Source organism: Aotus nancymaae, unplaced genomic scaffold (genome assembly GCF_030222135.1).
Source record: "Aotus nancymaae isolate 86718 unplaced genomic scaffold, 86718_ANA_hifiasm-v0.15.2.pri h1tg000016l, whole genome shotgun sequence".
Lineage (NCBI taxonomy): Eukaryota > Metazoa > Chordata > Mammalia > Primates > Aotidae > Aotus > Aotus nancymaae.
The window spans coordinates 71,999,398-72,019,934 of record NW_026988428.1 but is presented as its reverse complement, the minus strand read 5'-3'; the positions used below and the strand labels follow the sequence as shown (position 1 = coordinate 72,019,934).

Sequence of the window (20,537 nt, the reverse complement as noted above, 5' to 3'; positions counted from 1 at the left end):
AGAGACAGGATACTTCTCTTCTATTTGTGGGTATGTTATTGTCCTGCCATGTGACCTGGCCTCTGTGGGACTTGGCTTCCTTTCTGTTTAATAGGACATTTCTCCTAACACTAACTTTTTTTTTTTTTGAGATGGAGTTTCACTCTTGTTGCCCAGGCTGAAGTGCAATGGCATAATCTCGGCTCACTGCAACCTCTGCCTCCTGGCTTCAAGCGCTTCTCCTGCCTCAGCCTCCCGAGTTAGCTGGGAGTACAGGCATGTGCCACCACGCCCGGCTAATTTTGTATTTTAGTAGAGACAGGGTTTCTCCCTGTTGGTTATGCTGGTCTCGAACTCCCGACCTCAAGTGATCCACCCACCTCAGCCTCGCAAAGTCTTGGGATTACAGGCATGAGCCACCGTGCCCAGCTTAACACTAACTTTCTATCAATACTTTCATTTTAAAAATTAGAAGTGATTATTTTCTTGTATTATTTTAATTCCTCAAAATTTAAAAAAAAAAGGAAAAATTATGAATTAAGAAAATAAGAACCAAATAGAGTTGAAATATTGCACATTAGTAAGCATGTGATCAAAGGCAGTTCCCCAGGTATGTAGTAGCAGCAAGTGATACAGAAATGAAATCTTAGTGTCCAGGGTGGACTAGGGTGATACGGGGGTAGAATGATTTGAGACATGGGGTTTGTTTTTGTTTTTGTTTTAGCATTCCAAAATCAGCTTTCTTTTATAACAGAAAGAAATGAGAAGAGTAGCTTTCAAGCCAATATGATCAACTAAGATGCTACTTCCCAAACTAGTGCTCTGAGGAACACTATCTTTAGAGTTTCTAAGTACTTCGTGGTCAAATTTGGAAAATGATATTTGCTCTCTCTCTCGGAGAATCATAATGCATATTATCTTATGAAAGGCTGGGTGCAGTGGCTCACGCCTGTAATCCCAGCACTTTGGGAGGCTGAGGTGGGCAGATCACGAGGTCAAGAGATCGAGACCATCCTGGCCAACATGACGAAATCCCATCTCTACTAAAATTACAAAAATTAGCTGGGCACAGTGGTGCATGCCTGTAATCCCAGCTACTTGGGAGGCTGAGGCAGAAGAATTGCTTGAACCCGGGAGGCAGAAGTTGTAGTGGCCAAGATCTTGCCACTGTACTCCAAGCATGGTGACAGAGCGAGACTCCATCTCAATAAATAAAGAAATTAATTAATTAATTAATTAATTAAAATAAAAAATCTTATGGAAGACCAAGAAGCCCTACAGAAAAAATAAAAATAAAAAACCATATTTTAACTTTGTTGAATCTAGCGTTCACAAGTTTATTTGTGCTTGGATCACTTTTTTGCTCTCTTCCATTACTACTCTCCACATCAACATGGGGAATGCTAAGGCAACATCTTGACCTGTGAATCAGAAGCCGGGGACTCATGTGTGTGTTTCTGCCACAGCATTGCTGAGTAACCGGGTCAGGCCTCTGTTAGGGCCTTGATTTCTCCACCTGAAAAATGAAAAAGATTTTGTCCACACTTAGTAGAGATGAGCTAGATAATGTCCATGAGGGCTTTGAACACCGTGTAATGCAGGTTCTATAGAAAAATGTTATTATCTCAGCCACATGAGCAAGAATGGATAACAAGTCACATCATTAGATTCTGTTATACACATCTAGCAGGTGCTCCACACTTACCTTTCTGTCCTGGTCCCTGAGGGCTTTATATAAACGGCATCTACTCCAGTAAGCAAACCCATTTCATGCTGGTGCCTGTTTCAAACAGACCGAAAAGGAAAGAAAGAGAAACGAAGTGAAGAAATAGTGCAGGAACAGCAACAATGGTTAACATTGACTGAGTACTTACTAGGTGTTAGGCATGTGCTAGGCAGTTGAAATACAGTTTTTAAATCGTCCCATCTAGGGCTGGGTGCAGTGGTTCACATCTGTAATCCCAGCACTTGGGAGGCCAAGGCGGGAGGATCATTTGAGCCCAGGAGTGCGAGACCAGCCTGAGCAACATAGTGAGACCCACGTCTACATGCACAGACACACACACAGACACGTACACACAAATTGACCCATCTAGCCCTCACCAAAATCCCAAGGAAGACACACTTATGACAAAATTGGAGGTTAGAGAGTGGGGCTTGCCTAAAGACAAACGGGTATTAAGAAGCAGAGCAAGACCTGAACCAGGCCTGCCTCATTCCAAAGCCTATATGACATTGTTTCCAAAGGTGGTACACCTGAAATGATTTTAGGTGGTAAAAAAAAAATTATTTTAACAGTTTTGCATTTTAATGTATATTTGAAAAAAAATATATGCATTGCATGTATGGTTTCATTTACATGGTTTCATTTACAAATATCATAAGTGAGGGTAAGAAAATAATAAAATCACTGACTTTGGGCACACTGCCTACGAGTTAGCCCTGCTCCACAAGAAGCAGTAAATAAATTAATTATTTTATAAGAAAATAATAAAATCTAAGAAAATAATAGTACAAGTGATATGTGGAAATGTCAAAAATCATGAAGGTAGTGTGTTAGTGTCTGAATTTGGGGAATCAATGCAATACATCCTTCTACCTTCCAAAAACCTTCTACCTCCCAAAAAAGAGAAGGTAAGCCAAAGCCCAGTTAGATTCACCTTAACGAGGCTTTTTGTTTTATTTTATTTTGTTTTGTTTTGACTCTCACTCTGTCATCCAGGCTGGAGTGCAGTGGTGCGATCATAGCTCATTGTAGCCTTGGACTCCTGGGCTCAAGGGATCCTCCTCCCTCAGCCTCCTGAGTAGCTGGGATTACAGGCATGCACCACTATGCCTGGCAGATACACATTAACAAGGCTTTGAGCTTGTTTCTGTCCCCAACCAAACAAGTCTCCTCTAGGCTCCAGTGCAAGAGAGGAAATGAAGTTCAGTGAAGGCTGAAGGTTAGCAATGGTTGCTGTGTTTATCTGCGGTGGGGAGGTTGGGGCAGAGAGGCATATCTGTGATTATGAGATCTGATTCACAGAAAAATCACAGACTGACAAGCACCATCTCCTACAGAGAAGGAAACAATGCCTTCAAATTCTTGGCAACCCACTCCCTGACCTTCCAACTGTGCGCAGCTGCCAGGTTCATCTTTCAGCTCTGTGGAGAAGGGGAGGGTCTTAGTTAAGACTCCTTGGTTGCAAAAGCAACCCACTCAACTAGTTCAAGTTGAGCAGAAAAAAGAAGAAGGGCTTGTGTAGATACTGGGTTTTGTATAGATCACAGAAAGGTGGGAGCTGGAGTGGGAGTCTGGACCCATGACTGCTCTCTTTGGGGCCTCTCATCTCTGCTTCTCTGAGGTTCTCCTTCATTCTCTCTTTCTGAGCTTCACCAGCATGACTATCTGGCACTAGCCTTATATCACTTTACAATTCTAGCCCCTACAGGACAAGGCCCAGTGTTTCTGGGCCTCAGTTCTAAGTTGCCATTAGCGAGTCAGATTGGCCCAGCTAGAGTCAGGAGTTCATTGCTGCATGGAGCGTTACAGCCAGGGTAGGTCACAGTGTAAGCAATTAACAGGCCCTTCTGAAATCCAGCATCCTCACACTCAATGGTTCCTGTGAGTTCTAATAGGCAAGAGCAGGGTCAACTTCCCCCATACTGTGGTCACTATAGTCCCAGCTTGCCAGCTCTTTCAGTACAGCAAGTTGTATTTTGACATTTGAAATAAAGCATTGGATTTCTTGCATCAGTAACAATGCTTCTTTCATTCTACCAACTCTGGTCTCCTCGAGTCTTGGACAATTGATACTCACAGGGCGATAAAAGTGTAATCATTTGGCATAGAATAAAAGGCTTAAGAAGCTGCACCATCAGTAATAGTTATAGTGTACCCACTGGTACTTTGTAGGGGGCTCTGGGAACAGCTGAAGTGATGGTGTTCTTTATGATGCCAAAGATGATGGTAACAGCAATAAAAGAAATGAGAAGGATGGGCCCCCTGAAAAAAACATGAGAATATAGATAGAGGAAAGGAACACAAATAATAGACCTCCATGTAGTGAAAAGAATCTTGAGCTAAGGACTCAAAGACTTGGGTTCTAGACTTGGCTTTGTCCCTTAACTACGTGAGTTAAGATCATTCACAGGAGAGAGATCCAAGATGGCTGATCACTAGCAGCTCGGGATCGTAGCTCCCAGTGAAAGCACAGAGAACGAGAGGACGCCACACTTTCAGACGAATTTTTGTTGCTCACGGACTAAGAGATTCCCAGCGGAGGAGCCCCACGGGTTGCCAGGGTGACTCTTGTGGCCGGTGCGGCGGTTTTGCTGGTGCCTCAGCGTGGCAGTTCTTGGTGCAGAGTCCGGAGATTCCCGGGCAGAAAAGCACCGTCAATCTTAACACCGCTGTTTTGGCTGGTGCAGTGGATTGCTCAGATTTTGGCGCTAGGAATAACAAGTTGGATGTCCACTCAGAGATCTAGTTAGAAAGTTGGTAATTACAAAGATGACAGAGGGATAAATACATAATGAAGGGAAGAAACCAGCCTAAAAAGGCAGAGAATATTCAAAATCAGAATGCCTCTCCCTCTACAGGGGATCGCAGTTCCTCATCAGCAACAGAACAAGGCTTAATGGAGAACGAGTGTGTTCCATTATCAGAAGCAGGTTTCAAAAGGTGGGTGATAAGAAACTTCTGTGAATTAAAAGAACTTGTTCTAACCCAATGCAAAGAAACTAAGAACCTTGAAAAAAGGTTTGATGAAATGCTAACGAGAATGGACAATTTAGAGAGGAATATAAGTGAATTGATGGAGTTGAAAAACACAACACGAGAACTTCACGAAGTATGCACAAGTTTAAACAGTCGAATTGATCAAGCAGAAGAAAGGATATCAGAAGTCGAGGACCAGCTCAGTGAAATGAAACGAGAAGACAAGATTGGAGAAAAAAGGATAAAAAGGAATGAGCAAAGTCTCCAGGAAATATGGGACCATGTGAAAAGAGCTAATTTACGTTTGATAGGTGTACCTGAATGTGACGAAGAGAATGAATCCAAGTTGGAAAATACTCTTCAGGATATCATTCAGGAAAACTTTCCCAACCTAGCAAGGCAGGGTAATATTCAACTCCAGGTAATACAGAGAACACCACAAAGATATTCTTCAAGAAGACCAACCCCAAGGCACATAATCGACAGATTTATTAGGGTTGAAATGAAGGAGAAAATACTAAGGGCAGCCAGAGAGAAAGGTCAGGTTACCCACAAAGGGAAACCTATCAGACTTATAGCAGATCTCTCAGCAGAAACCCTACAAGCCAGAAAAGAGTGGGGACCAATATTTAACATCCTTAAAGAAAAGAACTTTCAACCCAGAATTTCATATCCAGCCAAACTAAGCTTTACAAGCGAAGGAAAAATTAAATCTTTTGCGAACAAGCAAGTACTTAGAGATTTCACCACCACCAGGCCTGCTTTACAAGAGCTTCTGAAAGAAGCACTATACATATAAAGGAACAACCAATATCAGCCTTTCCAAAAATATATCAAAAAGCAAAGAGCATCGACACAATGAAAAATGTACACCAACTAATGGGCAAAACAGCCAGCTAGCATCAAATGGCAGTATTAAACTCATATATATTCAAATTGGATAAAAAGCCAAAACCCATCGGTATGCTGCATCCAGACCCATCTCACATGTAATGATACACAAAGACTCAAAACAAAGGGATGGAAGAAGATTTACCAACCAAACAGAGAGTAAAAATAAACAAAGAAATAAAAAGTAGGAGATGCAATTCTCGCCTCTGATAAAATAGACTTTAAAGCAACAAAGATCAAAAGAGGCAAAGAAGGACATTACATAATGGCAAAAGTATCAATGTAACAAGAAGAGCTAATGATTCTATAGATCAACAAGATAGAAAATTAACAAGGACATCCAGGACTTGAACTCAGACCCGGAACAAGTAAAATTAATAAACATTTATAGAACTCTCCACTTTAAATACACAAAACACACATTACCACCTCACACCTATTCCAAAAGTGACTACATAATTGGAAGTAAATCACTCCTCAGTAATCGCATAGCATTTCATAGGTTTAAATGAAATATTGGTTGGCTGCTTGTTTGTTATTTTCTTTCCTTATTCCTTCTTGTCTACATCATTAAGAATAATTATTGGTATAAAAGAGGTTTTCAATACCCATTTCTAAACTGCATTCTAGCCTGGGCAAGAAAGCAATACTCCCATTCTCTCTCTCTCTTTCTCCTCCTTTTTCTTCCTCTTCTTCATTCTTTTTCTTTTTCTTTTTTTTTGCTTTCTTTCTTCCTTTTTTTTTTTTTTTTAAAAAAAAAGATCATTCACATAGTGATCTCAGACTAATCACTTGGCTAGTTGTGGTCCATATCTATAAAAATTGGAATGACCCTCTGAGCCAGAAATGTCTGTGATCCTATAGTGTATAATTCTATGCCTAGAGGATAAAGTGGATCTTGAAATAAATGAGGTGATTACAGCCAGATGAGGATCAACAAGGTCTGGTTTCTTAGGAGATGAATCTTCAAGAGAGATTTAAAAGGCTTGAGGACAGCCTTTGGTGTGCAAACCCAAAAGTATCTGAGAAAATCTTATTCAATTTAGAAAGTGTATTTTGCCAAGGTTAAGAATGCACCCATGACACAGTCTCACCCTAGGTGGTTAGGGTACAGCTTGCTTTTATACATTTTAGGGAGACGTGAGATATCAATCAATACATGTAAGTTTACATTGGTTTGATCCGGAAGGGTGGGACATCTCAAAACAGGAGCTTCAAGGTTATAGGCAGATTTCAACATTTTTGATTGGCAATTGGTTGGAGAGTTATTATCAATAGAAAGGAATGTCTAGGTTACAATAAGGGGTTGTAGAGACCAAAGTTTTATCATGCAGTGAAGCCTCCAAGTAGCAAGGCTTCAGAGAGAATAGATTACAAATGTTTCTTATCAGACTTAAGGTCTGTGTTAATGTTAACGCTAGTGAGCTTTTCCTAAATTCCAAAAGGGAGGAGCATATATGAAGAATGTCAGACCCTCACTTCCCATGATGGCCTGAACTAGTTTTTCAGGTTAACTTTGGAATACACTGGGCCAAGAGGAGGGGTCCATTGAGATGGGTGGAGAGAGCCTTAAAATTTTATTTTCAATTTGCAGGTGGAAGGGAAAAAGGCAAAGTCTGGCTGGGAGAGAGGGCCCAATATAATGGCTTGGGAGTATGTTGATCTAAAGAGAAGAAACTGAAAATGTAAGTAGAGAGTTAATTTGGGCCAAGTTTAAGCACTGTGACTTGGAAGCACAGAATCAAGTTGCCCTGAATGTATGCTCTGATTAGCAGCAGTTGCAAGTAAATTTTTAAAGGAAAAGAAGAGACAAGTTTCAAAGTTGTTTACCGAGAAGTTACAGTAAAATGATATAAGCTATTCATTGGCTATACATTGTTCTTTGTATCAAGAAATTCCAGGAACATGAAGACAATAGGTGAAGCAGCTAGTCTGAAAACTACAGGGAAGAAAAGAAAGAACAAAATACCTTCAAATAATTGCCCCTGGGTATGGGTGGGGGCATGCATGTGATTGAAGTCCCATACTCATTTCTCTCTGGGCCTGATACATTTTGCATACTTCACATAGCTCTGACTACTCTGAGCTATTTTTCTCTTTCATTTCTCCCTTTTGATCAGAATTTTTTTCTTCTTAAAGTAGTGATGATTAGCCAGGCGTGGTGCCTCATGCCTATGATCCCAGCACTTTGGGAGACTGAAGTGGGCAGATCACCTGAGGGAGATCATCCTGGCTAACATGGTGAAACCCCATCTCTACTAAAAATACAAAAAATTAGCCAGGTGTGGTGGCACATGCCTGCAATCCCAGCTACTCAGGAGGCTGAGGCAGGAGAATCGCTCGAACCCAGGAGGCAGAGGTTGCAGTGAGCTGAGATCACACCAGTGCACTCCAGCCTGGGTGAAAAGAGTGAAACTCAGTCTCAAAAAAAAGTGTTGATGATCAACATTTTAGATGTTTGTCCCACATCACTGTGAAGCACATCAAAGGGAAAAAGGAAAGAAATACTATGGCTCAAGAACATGGGTCTCAAGGCCAAATTGCTTGGCAGCACAAAGGTGAGACAGGAGAATAGGGAATTAGGGCAGGCAAGGGTTGGGCATAAGCAAAGGAATAGCAGGTGCAGTCAGTTCCCATAAGCAAGAGAACAGCAAGTGCAGCCAGTTCTAGGCAAGATTGTGCAGCATACAGGACACATCTTCAGGCCTATGGTAATAAGACAGAAGTTTCCACTTCAGCTTCTGATTGACTGAAGGCCGAGCCTCCACTTCAGCCTCTGATTGGTCTCAGGCCAATCCTTCATAGGGTGTAACCAATTGGAGGCCTCTAAAGGGCACAGAGGCGTTGCCTAGTTCTTTCAGCTTAATAAAAACCCTAATTGAGGTGTCTCTTGAGCTGCTTGCTCACGCCAGCTTTCACACAGTGAGTTGTACTTTCACTTCTTCAATAGATCTGTGCCTTTGTTACTCTGCTTTTCTTGTTGTTTTGTATGTCTTTCATTGCTTCTTCTGTTGTTGTTTTGTGTGTGTGTGTGTTTTGTTCAATTCTTTGTTCAAAACACCAAGAACCTGGACAACTCACAGTCAAGACCTTCCATCCAGTAATAAAGGAACAGAGCTCAGTCATGTCATCTGCTTACAAAGGAGCCACGGCATGTTGAATCATTTGTCTTTTTTTTTTTTTTCTTTAGACGGAGTTTTACTCTTGTTGCCCAGGCTGGAGTGCAATGGCACAATCTCAGCTCACCGCAACCTCTACCTCCTGGGTTCAAGCAATTCTCTTGCCTCAGCCTCCCCAGTAGCTGGGATTGCAGGCATGTGCCACCACACCAAATAATCTCATCACTGCGCTCCAGCCTGGGAGACAGAATGAGACTGTCTTAAAAAAAAAAAAAAAAGAAAGAAAGAAAAAAGCCAGGTGCAGTGGCTTACACCTGTAATCCCAGCACTTTGGGAAGCTGAAGTGGGCGGATCACCTGAGGCTGGGAGTTCAAGACTAGCCTGACCAACATGGAGAAACCCCATCTCTACTAAAAATACAAAATTAGCCTGGCGTGATGGTAAATGCCTGTAATCCAAGCTACTTGGGAGGCTGAGGCAGAAGAATTGCTTGAACCTGGGAGGCAGGGTTGTGGTGAGCTGAGATCACGCCATTGCACTCTAGCCTGGGCAACAAGAGTGAAACTCTGTCTCAAACAAAAAAAAAAAAGGCCAGGCTCGGTGGCTCACACCTGTAATCCCAGAATTTTGGGAGGCCAAGGCAGGTGGATTACTAGGTCAAGAGACTGAGACCATCCTGGCTAACACGGTGAAACCCCATCTCTGCTAAAAATAGAAAAAAAATTAGCCAGGTGTGGTGATATGCACCTGTAGTCCCAGCTTCTTGGGAGGCTGAAGCAGGAGAATCTCTTGAACTCGGGAGTCAGAGGTTGTAGCGAGCTGAGATTGTGCCACTGCACTCCAGCCAGACTCAGGGTGACAGCCAGACTCTGTCTCAAAAAAAAAGAGAGAATGCAACTGTTTGTCTCTTCTCTACCTATGACCTAGAAGCCCCTCCCTGCTTTGAGTTGTCCTGCCTTTCAGACCAAACAAATGTACATCTTACATATATTGATTGATGTCACATGCTTCCCTAAAATGTATAAAACCAGGCTATACCCACAAACACCTCAGTACCTCCTGAGGCTGTGTCACAGGTGTGTTCTTAACCTTGGCAAAATAAACTTTCTAAATTGATTGAGACTTGTCCCAGATACTTTTTGATTTACATTTTAGACATCTAGAAAGATAAGGCATAATCAATTTAAGAATTAAAAATATTATGCAAATAAGGACAATTATTATTCGAGACAGGATCTCGCTCCGTTGCACCAGCTGAAGTACAGTGGTGCAATCACAGCTCACTGCAGCCTCAACCTCCCAGGCTCAAGCAATCCTCCCCGCTCTGCCTCCTAGTAGATGAGACCACAGGCACATGCCAGCATGCCTGGCTAATTGTTTGTTTCTTTCTTATAGCTGGATCTTGCTATGTTGCCCAGGCTGGTCTTGAACTCCTGGCCTCCCAAAGTGCTAGGATTACAGATGTAAACCATAGCACTTGGCTTTAACATAACATGATTTTTCGAGTTTAAATTCCTGAAAGCAATTTTGAAATTACTATACAAGTACCCTCCCTAATGCCTTCTCCAGTTGTCCTGGGTCCCAAGTACCCATATGGCACTCAGAATGGCTACAAAGGGCAGGGACCATCTGGGTCCCAAATTTACACACCAGGTGTAGAGCTTAGGACAGAGGACAGAGCTGTAGAGATACCTAGAGGGGCCAACCCTTCCCAGCATGGCCCCAGGAGGCACAGCTGGGCCAGGAAGGACATACTGGGTTTGGGCCTGCCCTGCAGCTAATTCCTTGGTGCTATGGACATACCAATGTCTTCAGGCCTCACCAAGGCCACCTGTCTGGACCCCAGAATCTAAAGGCTCGAAAACCAAAGATGTTAGCTCACAGTAAAATGCATTCAAGGTCTGAGGGAAGTCCAGCAGCTAGCCCTCACCACTTTAGCTCACAGACGAATTAAGCAGGTATCAAAAATATCACAGAAGCAACAATTTTTGTTGTTATTGTTGTTTTTGTGGGTTCTTTTTGAGATAGAGTCTCACTCTGTCTTCCAGGCTGGAGCCCAGGGGCACGATCTTGGCTCACTGCAATCTCCACCTCTTGGGTTCAAGTGATTCTAGTGCCTCGGCCTCCCAAGTAGCTGGGATGATAGGTGTGTGCAACCACACCCAGCTAATCAAGTGATTCATCCACCTCCACCTCCCAAAGTGCTGGGGTTATAGGCGTGAGCCACCACACTCAGCTGAAGCAACAGTTTTACAATCTGCTAAAACATCTAGCAGAGACAGTATACATCTGTTTGATAAATAGATCTGGGTAAAAATGTCTGAATTATATTTAGTACTGATAATTTTGAATACTTTCTAACTTAATTTTATCAACAATTAAAAACTAGTTTTGGCCAGGCACAGTGGCTCATGCCTGTAATCCCAGCACTTTGGGAGGCTGAGGCGGGTGGACGACAAGGTCAGGAGTTCAAGACCAGCCTGGCCAATATGGCGAAACCCTATCTCTACTAAAAATACAAAAAATTAGCTGGGTATGGTGGCATGTACCTGTAATCCCAGCTACTCAGGAGGCTGAGGCAGGAGAATCACTTCAACCCAGGAGTGGGAGGTTGCAGTGAGCCGAGATCACGCCATTGCACTCCAGCCTGGGCAACAGAGCGAGACTCCATCTCAAAAAATAAAAAATAAAAACTAGTTTTATTTACCAAAGGTTACTAAAAATCATGTGAACTTCAAAAGCATTTGGCCTTATTTACTTAATTTATGAGTGCTCACTTATTTATAATTCAACTTGGTACCATGTGGACAATATAAAAACACAGCCATGTATACAGATACACATAAAAATAGACACAGACACAAATTAAGATGTTTATACCTTTGGCTGGGTGTAGTGGCTCATGCCTGTAATCTTAGCAATTTGGGAGGCCGAGGCAGGCAGATCACTTGAGGTCAGGAGTTCAAGATCAGCCTGGCCAACATGGCAAAACACCATCTCTACTAAAAATACAAAAACTAGTCTGGCGTGGTGGTGCACACCTGTAGTCCCAGCTATTCGAGAGGCTGAGGCAGAAGAATCACTTGAGCCCAGGAGGTGGAGGTTGCAGTGAGCCAAGATCATGCCATTGCACTCCAGCCTAGGCAACAGAGTAAGACTCCGTCCCCCACCACCCCCCAAAAAAAGATTTTTATATCTTTGATTTTTAAATTCTAGTCCTCAGACAGGTAAAACTCACTAATTTAAAAGGACAGTTGGATTAAATTCTGTCTCTGTAAATGGAACAGATTAAAGTTTTTGCAAGGCCTTATGAAGTTTTAGGGAAACAGGGAAGCAAATTTGCATCTCAAAGCAGAGACAATGTAAGCATTTTCAAGGAGTTTAGATGTGTTAGAGGAAGATTAAAAGTGGATGCAAGGGTAATGCAAAATCATAGGAATTCACTAGAAAGTTTTACAAGGAAATACATAGATAAGCCTAGAAAAATTTCAGAAACTGAGGTAGGAGGCAGGACTCAACTTGGAAGGTGGGGTTTGGACGCCAGACCAAATTGAAGACTAGCAGGTCCAGGGAGGAAGCAGCTTTCCATAAAACACACCCACCAGTGTGCCGTGTCAGTTTACCATTGCCATGACAACACAGAAGTTACTGCCCCTTTCCATGGCAACAACTGGAGGACCCAATTGTTCTCCCCTTCATCCTAGAAAGTTCTACCTGAACCACTCCTTAATTTGCATATAATTAAAAGTGGGTATAAATATGAGAGCAGACCCGCCTCTGAGCTGCTACTCTGCTACTCCGGGCTACTATGGGGTAACCCTGCTCCACAAGAAGCAGCACTTCTGCTGCTGCTGTGCATGCACTGCCACTTCATTAAAAGTTGCTGAATTCTTTCCTGGGCAAAGCTGGGAACCCTCCCAGGCTAAGCCCCGATTTGGGGGCTTGCCTGTCCTGCACCAAAACCTTTTCAAAATAGCCAGCCAAATGCCAGAAAGTTGTATTTTGAAGACCAATCTAGTTAGATAGGTGGATTTTAAAATTTAGTTTCCATTTCTTAACTGGATTACTGAGCTTGGGGTGGAGCCCATCAGCAAATAGGGCCAAGAAAGCATTTGCGGCTCTCAGGGCCTAATAATTAAATACATGAAAATAGGCATAGCTGGGAAGGTGAGCTAGATCTTTAAATATCAAGAATCCCACTTTTTTTGTTTTTTTCAGATGGAGTTTCACTTTTCTTGCCCAGGCTGGAGTGCAATAGCACGATCTTGGATCACCGCCACCTTCACCTCCTGGGTTCAAGCAATTCTCCTGCCTCAGCTTCCTGAGCAGCTGGGATTACAGGTATGCACCACTATGCCCAGCTAATTTTGTGTTTTCGGTAGAGACAGGGTTTCTCCATGTTGATAAGGCTGCTCTCAAACTCCCGACCACAGGTGATCTGCCTACCTCAGCCTCCCAAAGTGCTGGGAAGAATCCCACTTCTCCTTTGAATCGCAGGTCCCCAAAGGAGGAAAAAATGCCATGGGTCCGGGCCACACACTATTTCCATAGCGCTCCTTGCGACATCAGCCCACTCTGTGGTCGCCATCCCCCACAGGAGTCTTATTCCTTTTTGGAGAGTATTTTCATAACCTCCAAGCATTCGAACTTCACCTTTCTTATCTAAACACACAAAGAAACAAGTAGCCCCCTGCAGTAATAACCATTCACTGCATTTGCTGTCAGCTACTTCCCAAACTGCAGCTTTTGCCAGCGACTTGCCAGCCATTGCACACGAAAAGGTCAAGTTCTCTCTCAATACAAAGTAATCCTTTTGTACTCCAAAAGCCAAAGAGGTCAGGAAACTCAATGCAAAAGAGAGCAGAGCTTTTAGACCTGAGAAAAGCACACCCACAATTCTCAAGACTCCACAAGAGAAAGAGAAAACCCCAAAAGAGTAAAACGGGGTGTGTGTGTGTGTGTGTGTGTGTGTGTGTGTGTGTGTGTGTGTGTGGCGGGGGAGCTTTTCCTTTGTTCTTCAAGGGGTCTCAGAAGTCTCTGCTAGAAGTCTCCTCTAGATTTCTCCATGTGGTATCAAAAATGGTCAAAGAAAGGAGGAGCAGAAGTGGAAGGAAATGGAAGAAGAAGTCCTAGAGGAGCTAATTTGGAAAGATTTTAAATTTTCTAAAAGGCCAATGAAGTTTTACATTTTTCTCAGCAAAATCATGCCAACAAGAAAGGAAGCAAACAGAGGGATTAAAGCTTTTTTTTCAAAAGGAGTTTCAGTCAACTGAAAAAAAATTCCCAGGAACAGGATCCCAGGGAGAAAAAGCAGAAAGGTCCTTTTTGTCAATAAAAATTATAGCCTGAATATCAGCTTTTAATTAAGCTGATTTCTAACCATAGAGCTCTTTTAAAAAGTTTTTTTTTTTTTTTTCAAATCTTTTATCAGACTTCAGCCAAGACAAATAGAAAGTAGGTCTCCCATTCTGTTTGGTTCTAAAACAGCTTTTTTTTTTTTTTTCTGATTGAGTGCACAAATGAGTTGTTTTAGGCATTTCAAAGGACCTCCATTTTGGCCATTGTAATTTAGGGTCATCTGAAGTCCTGTGGTCCCATTTGTCCAAATATCTGCAAGACAAATCTCCGTAAGTGTTATATAAAAAAACAGCCGATGTTTCCAGGGTAGGCTGCCTCCTTAAGGAGTCTTCAGACTTGAATGCTTTGCACCCATAATTTAGAGGCCTGAATCACTCACAACCAAGCTCTGGGCAGTGTTTTGGGTCAAAATGTGCTGCTTGTGAGTGTAACTCCTTACTGTGTCACTACTGAGTTATGTCCACTTTTTTATGTGTCTCAGAAACATTGAGTCCCCAGAGGGTCACAGAGTCCTCACGAGTGCTAAGTGACCAAACTTTATGTACATTTGTTGGCAGAGTGAGAGAGATTATGGATGTTCTCCCGAGAGAGAAAACCTTTTAAGGCAGGAAAGTCCCAATACCCCTACCTAGTAAGTCTCTAATTATTTAGAGTGCCCTAATGGGCTGGAGGGAGCAAGTGCCTTTTATCTTTGGAGTGAAGAATCCACTCTCATATATTAGAAAAAGGGGGGGCCGGGCGCGGTGGCTCACGCTTGTAATCCCAGCACTTTGGGAGGCTGAGGTGGGTGGATCACGAGGTCAAGAGATCGAGACCATCCTGGTCAACATGGTGAAACCCCGTCTCTACTAAAAATACAAAAAATTAGCTGGGCATGGTGGCGTGTGCCTGTAATCCCAGCTACTCAGGAGGCTGAGGCAGGAGAATTGCCTGAACCCAGGAGGCGGAGGTTGCGGTGAGCCGAGATCGCGCCATTGCACTCCAGCCTGGGTAACAAGAGCGAAACTCCGTCTCAAAAAAAAAGAAAAAAGAAAAAAAGAAAAAGGGAATCTAAGAGAGGTTGGTCATGCATAAAAGTTTGATTTCCAAAATGAAAGGTCATGATACAACCATGTCTTAGCTGAAAAAGAAAGCAAATTGCCAACTGCAGGCCTATGTGTTGGCAGAAAAATATCCTTAAATAGGAAAGTCAGAGACAGAACCCTCATTCAGAGAGAGTCAAAGAGAAACCGCCCAAATAAAATCTACACTTCCACCAAAGAAATGGAGGTCTGGATTCAGGAGAACTCACCTGCAACAGCGATGAGACGTCTGAAGATGGAGAACGCAATGGGTTTTTGCTAATACCAAGCACTGCCTTCAGAGAAAAACAATGGGTGGTTGCTATAGAGGATTCACTCTGAATCCTGCTGACTTACACCAGCTATATCGACCTAAAGGAAAATTCATGCTGAGTTGATAGTTTTCTTGGGCCAAGTTTGAGGACTGCAACCCAGAAGCATAGATTCAAGTTGCCCTCAATCTATCCTCCCAATAGCAGCAGTTATAAGTGTTTTTTTTTTTTTTTAAATCTATTTATTTATTTATTTTGAGACTGGGTTGTAAGACTGGCTAACTTTTGTATTTTTGGTAGTGATAGGGTTTGACCATTTTGCCCAGGCTGGTCTCAAACTCCTGGGCTCAAGTGATCTACCTGTCTTAGCTTCCCAAAGTGCTGGGAATACAGGCGGGAGCCACTGTGCCCTGACTACAAGTGGGATTTTCTTTTCTTTTTTTCCTGGAACTTTATTTCTTCTAACAGGTACAAGTGGTAGTAGCCTTTTCCTTTTTTTTTTTTAAACAGAGTTTTGCTCTTGTCACCCAGGCTGGAGTGCAGGGGCATCATTATGGCTCACTGTAACCTCCGCCTCCCAGGTTCAAGCGATTCTCCTGCCTCAGCCTCCTGAGTAGCTGGGATTACAGGCACATGCCACCACACCCGGCTAATTTTTGTACTTTTAGTAGAGACAGGGTTTCACCATGTTGGCCAGGCTGGTCTCGAACTCCTGACCTCAACTAATCCGCCCACCTCAGTGTCCCAAAGTGCTGGGATTATAGGCATGAGCCACCAGGCTGACCAGCCTTTTCCTCCTTTTACAGGAAAAGAAAAAGGAAAAGAAAAATGTAACTCCTAAACGGTTTAGCAAGAATTTACATAAAAATAACATAAGCTATTGATTGGCTATACATTGTCATTTGTATCACACATTCCAGGAACATGAAGATAATGGGTGAGTCAGCTAGTTAGGAAACTATAAGGAAGAAAAGAAAGAACAAAATGCCTTTAAACAATTGCACCCAGGGGCATGGAGGTGGGGTTTGGGGGATATAGGTGGTTGTGGGATGGGAGACTAGAGACCCCTCTGAGCTTTTTTTTTTTTTTGAGATGGAGTCTCGCTCTGTCACCCAGGCTGGTGTGCGGTGGCTCACTTCAACCTCCACCTCCTGGGTTCAAGCAGTTCTCTGCTTCAGCCTCCCGAGTAGCTGGGATTACAGATGCCCACCACCACACCAGGCTAATTTTTGTATTTTTAGTAGAGACAGGTTTCACCATCGTGGTCAGGCTGGTCTTGAACTCCTGACCTTGTGATCCACCCACCTCAGCCTCCTAAAGTGCTGGGATTACAGGTTTGAGCCACCGTGCCTGACCTGAGCTATTTTTCTTTTCTCAAGTAGGAATAGATATGTGATGCTGGAGAAAGAAACCTGGACCAAAATGTGATGTGGGTAACTTGTTTCTCTTTTCTGGGTCTCAACTTCCTCCAGCTCTATTTTTTAGAGAAGGAAGTTGCATGGGAAAGGAAATGGCAGTCAGGTTTGTCTAGCTGAAGCAGTCTAAGTTGAAGTATAAAAAAAAAAAAAATTAAGGTGGGCTGGAGTGAGAGGAAAGCTGGGGAAAGCTGGTGAGATATCTTGAAACCTGTGTTAAGGAATTTCCCTGACTTAAAACAGGGCAATTGGTTTTTACCATTAAAATCCCTTTGGTTTTTACCATTAAAATTCCAAAGTTACAACCCTCTCTTCCTCTTTGTAAATGTTGGTTAGCCACTATTGGACATTACCAATGCTCAGGGGAAACTAGTTGAGATCAGAAGAAACAATGTTACACGCTGGTAGTAATAGCAGGTCTGCAAGGTTGACTCCCGCAGAGAAAGTCAGGAAGACAGTTATTGCATGCACCCAGAGAACTACAAATGTAGGGAGTAGCCAAAACAGGCAATGTCAAATAAAAGATCCTTCCAATATGCAGAGTTACAATCTCTGCTAACAACTCCCTGGCTTCTGTTTTGAGTTTAATTTACTGCATGGCTCAAGATAAAGGGCTGGTAAATTGAGACCTGAATTCTCCTTCAGCGACAACCAGGGAGAGTTGGTGGAGTGGGTGGTAGTAACCTGTCCTCATCCAATTTTCAAATTAAGTCTTTAAGGCTCCTAGTGAGCCAACGGAAAGGAATTCTTGTTCCTCAGGCTCAAAGAGCACAGAAGTTGCTATGTGGGATGGGCACCCGGTGGCTCATGCCTGTAATCCCAGCACTTTGGGAGGCCAAGGAGGGAGGATCACTTGAAGCCAGGAGTTTAAGACCAGCCTGGGCTGGTGAGACTGTCTCTACAAAAAATAAAAAAATTAGCCAGGCATGGTGGCACATGTCTGTAGTTCCAAATGCTTGGGAGGCCGAGAAGGCAGGATTGCTTGAGCCTTGGAGTTCAAGGTTACAGTGAGCTATATGATTGTATCACTGCACTTCAGCCTGACTGACAGAGCAAGACCCTGTCTCAAATAAATAAATAAATAAATAAATAAATAAATAAATAAATAAATAAATAAAATTAGCCAGGTGTAGTGATACATGTCTTTAGTCCTAGCTACTTGGGAGGCTGAGGCAGGAAGATTGCTAGAGCCCAGGAATTTGAGGCTGCAGTGAGCTCTGATTATGGGGCTACACTCCAGGCTGGGTGACAGAGTGAGGCCACATTTCAATAATTTAAACAATGATTTTTTTCAAAGATGTTGCTATGTGGGCTGGGCGCGGTGGCTCATGCCTATAATCCTAGAACTTTGGGAGATCAAGGTGGATGGATCACCTGAGGTCAGGAGTTTAAGACCAGCCTGACCAACATGGTGAAACTCCACTTCTACTAAAAATATAAAAATTAGCCAGGCATGGTGGTGGATGCCTGTAATCCCAGTTGCTCAGGAGGCTGAGGCAGAAGAATCACTTGAATCCAGGAGGCGGAGGTTGCAGTGAGCAGAGATTGCGCCACTGCACTCCAGCCTGAATGACACAGTGAGACTCCATCTCAAAAAAAAAAAAAAAAAAAAAAAAAAAAAGCTTTTCTAAACCCTTAGGGAAAAAAGTTGTTATGTGGAGGTAGAAGGAAAATAGACAGAAGGTAATGAGTTCAGAGGACTTGCTTTTAATTGTATATTAAAGGGTAGGAACTCTCAAATATTCTGCATTCTTCTTTGAATGACTTTAGTGTGTTTTTCCTCTTATAGATACACCGAGACCAGAGCACCACCTTTCCTTGCTGAGAGAGAAAGGGAGGGAGAAGGGGGAGAGAGAGAGGCAATGATGAAAATGATAAATGATGGTGATTGTTTCCTCTGAGATAAAAAACTGAGCTCTATGCTAAGGAAAGAAAACTGTCTCCTCGTATTTTTTCTTCATCCTTAATGTCTTATTCAGGATGGAATAATAAAAGAGAGGAAGATAAAGATGCTAACATTTACTGAGGTCCTTTTGCAAACTAGGCAGTTTCTCATTCATGGTTTCTTTTAATCTCCACATTTTTATAGGTGAGGAAACTGGAGGGTCAGAGTATTTCAGTAACAAGGTCTCCATTATAAAAGGCAGAAGTGCAAGTCTTCTGATTATCAAGGCCTTGCTCTTTCCACACCAAAGGAAAATCAATCAGGCCTCCTACAGGCCATTAGCCACAAGAGGGGCTGGATGAGTTGGGTGGCTTAGAGCACTGTTCTCTAACGTTGAGCACACAGCAGACTCTCCTGGAGAGCCTTTTAAAACACAGAAGACTGGACCCAACCCTCTGAGTTTCTGGTCCTATAGGTCTGGAGTGGAACCAGACACTTTACGCTTCTAACAAGATGTCAGTCCATCCAGAACCCACCTTGAGATTAACTGCCTTAGAGCTAACAGTCTCCAGGAATGGAAATAGCACTTCCCAGTTCATGTTCTAATGACAGTGGAATTAGGGAACGTGACAGTATCACTTTCGTATGGGAAGGCTAGCACATCCCAAAGTGCCCTTAGAATAGAATTCCCCAGCCAGGTGCAGTGGCTCACACCTGTAATCACAGCACTTTGGGAGGCCGAGGCGGGTGGATCACGAGGTCAAGAAATCGAGACCATCCTGGCCAACATGGTGAAACCCCATCTCTACTAAAAATACAAAAAATTAGCCAGGCGTGGTGGCGCATTCCTGTAATCCTAGCTACTTGGGAGGCTGAGGCAGGGAAATCGCTTGAACCCGGAAGGCAGAGGTTGCAGTGAGCCAAGATCTCACCACTGCACTCCAGCCTAGCAACACAGACCAAGACTCCTTCTCAAAAAAAGATAAAAAAGAATTCCCCATGTTCTAAGAGTTGATAGAACCATGTGTTCTTGACTTCTGATTTACATTGCAAGATTTCACCCACAAAATATTTTTATTCTTGAATGTGCATGCTTACAATCAATCCTCATTATTCCTGGATTTCATATATGGGAATTTGCCTACTCTCCGAAATTTATTTGGAACCCTTAAATCCATCCTTGCAGTACCTTCAGCCATTCACAGACATGTGTAGAGAAGTGAAAAGTTTGAGTCACTCAAACCACGGTGATGTACATTCCCAGCTGCGGTCAAACAAAGTGAGGCCCTGCCTTGTTGTTTTAGCTCTTCCATGCTAATCCAGTGTCCTTCCTATTTGCAGTATATGTAGTGCCTTATTTTGACATTTCTGTGCTTTTTGTTGGTGATTTCACTCTTTAAAAATGTTCTCTAAGCAGAGTGTTGAAGTGCTGTCGACTGTTCCTAAGTACAAGAAAGCTGTAATGTGCCTTACAGAGAAAATATGTGTGTTAAATGAGCTTCATTCAGGCATGAGTTATAGCACTGTTGGCCATAGATCTAATGTTAATGAATCAACAATGTATAACAAATATCTTTTTTTTTTTTTTTTTTTTTTTTGAGACGGAGTTTCGCTCTTGTTACCCAGGCTGGAGTGCAATGGCGCGATCTCGGCTCACCGCAACCTCCGCCTCCTGGGTTCAGGCAATTCTCCTGCCTCAGCCTCCTGAGTAGCTGGGATTACAGGCACGCGCCACCATGCCCAGCTAATTTTTTGTATTTTTAGTAGAGATGGGGTTTCACCATGTTGACCAGGATGGTCTCGATCTCTTGACCTCGTGATCCACCCACCTCGGCCTCCCAAAGTGCTTGATTGG

General features: G+C 42.9%; 1 long non-coding RNA gene across 1 annotated transcript in view; it reads right to left on the bottom strand.

Annotated features, from left to right (window-relative positions):
- LOC105705184 (uncharacterized) overlaps positions 1-20,537 on the bottom strand; it is a 69,333-nt gene that overhangs the window by 2,473 nt on the left and 46,323 nt on the right. Inside the window, exon 5 of the long non-coding RNA XR_002477972.2 lies at positions 1,685-1,759. This is a non-coding gene — a long non-coding RNA (uncharacterized LOC105705184). The remainder of the gene's footprint in view (positions 1-1,684; positions 1,760-20,537) is intronic.